The sequence below is a fragment of the Bemisia tabaci genome, chromosome 4 (assembly GCF_918797505.1).
Source record: "Bemisia tabaci chromosome 4, PGI_BMITA_v3".
Classification (NCBI taxonomy): domain Eukaryota; kingdom Metazoa; phylum Arthropoda; class Insecta; order Hemiptera; family Aleyrodidae; genus Bemisia; species Bemisia tabaci.
The window spans coordinates 7,725,485-7,727,002 of NC_092796.1; the positions used below are offsets into that span (position 1 = coordinate 7,725,485).

General features: G+C 36.4%; 1 non-coding gene across 1 annotated transcript; it reads right to left on the reverse strand.

Moving 5' to 3' along the window:
- Positions 1-1,143: 1,143 nt before the first annotated feature.
- Positions 1,144-1,215, reverse strand: TRNAK-CUU (transfer RNA lysine (anticodon CUU)). The gene has a single exon. It is a non-coding gene; the product is annotated as a tRNA-Lys (tRNA).
- Positions 1,216-1,518: the final 303 nt, after the last annotated feature.

The window sequence follows — 1,518 nt, forward strand, 5'->3', positions numbered from 1 at the left end:
TTTTTTTTTACAATAAATTATAACTTAAATTAAAATATATTTTTTCAGCAAATGGCTAATTGGAAGGAACTGATATCTAAAAGATTTTTATTGTTGTGCAAGGTTTATGCATCGTGGGCTGGTAAATTTTCAGGTCCTCAAAAACAAAAATACGCTAGGTTCTATGTTTCTCAGGCTATTATTATGGAAAGAAATATAGATATCATATTTCAGATTAAGAAAGGACCCAGCTTGCTGAAAGAGGAGAGTGCATCACATTCTTGGGTTTTCAATTGTAAAACAGAAAAGAAAAAAAATTAAAAAATATACTTCAACGTCCAGTTTAAAAAATAAATGCTGCAAGCTTATGTACAGAGTTTACAACTTATATTACTCTAATGCTAAAAAATATTGGGAGGGAGGGGCTATGCGGTTTCATTTATAATTTATTCTATTCGTTTACAGGAAGAAAAGTATTCAAAATTGATGGAAAATATTGGAAAAGTAGCGTGTGAAAAACGAGGATGCACAATAATGCACATGGACCGCGGTCCGACATAAAACGCCGCATCATGTAATCCAGCTAACGTCGACTTTTACCCCGAACGCTTATTATTTATTGGTCTTTGTGCTTCATGCTTTCCCTCATCATAGTCGAGTCATATAAGGGCGGAAACACGGCGAATCCGGAATTTTATGTTTGAGTTTTTGGGCACATTTTATTCAGGTGATCAAGGAGAATCGAATGAACTAAAATTCGCCAAAATTCTCCCAAAAGACTCCAAAACCCCCTAAAACTGAAAATTGACCGGAAAAATCCACAATTAGTTTCGGGTTCAACCCTTATTTGACTCGACTATCAGGCCAGTAATTCGATACTCATATACTGCACTGGAAGAAAAAAAAAAAAAAAAAAAACACATTGGATATAGAGTCCAGACTCTTGAAAACATTGACAAGAAAAAGGACTCTTGATTCAATCAGATTTAAGCTTAAATCAAAAGGAAATCCGCTCAAATTAAGAGGCTTGGTTCCTGATTTAAGCTTAAATCTGATTGAATCAAGAGTATTTTTTCTTACCAATGTTTTTAAGAGTCTGGAGTCTGGACTCTAGATCCAATGTGGTTTTTTTCCAGTGCGTAAAAAACTAGGGCAAAAGTTTAGCGCCCAACGTGGGGCTCGAACCCACGACCCGAGATTAAGAGTCTCGTGCTCTACCGACTGAGCTAGCCGGGCCGATGTTCCAATTGCTTTGACCTGAAGCAACTCGCCTTGAGAATATTATGTATGTGTCTATGTCTCTATTAATCCATCTATTTTTCATGGTTGGAATGCGCGGCTCCCAGCTAACAATATAATTTTTCCGTTAGCTGAAATAAAGCACAGAGGTTGAAACGCGGAGCTGCTAGAGGGCTTTTCCATCCTAGATCAATAAAAATATCTTCAAAGTTAAATCAGAAAAATCCTCTCAAAGGAAAAGAAAAAGTGGCAAGACGATTCTGAGAATCCAAGTGCTCTTCTGTAATGTTCTTAACTTGA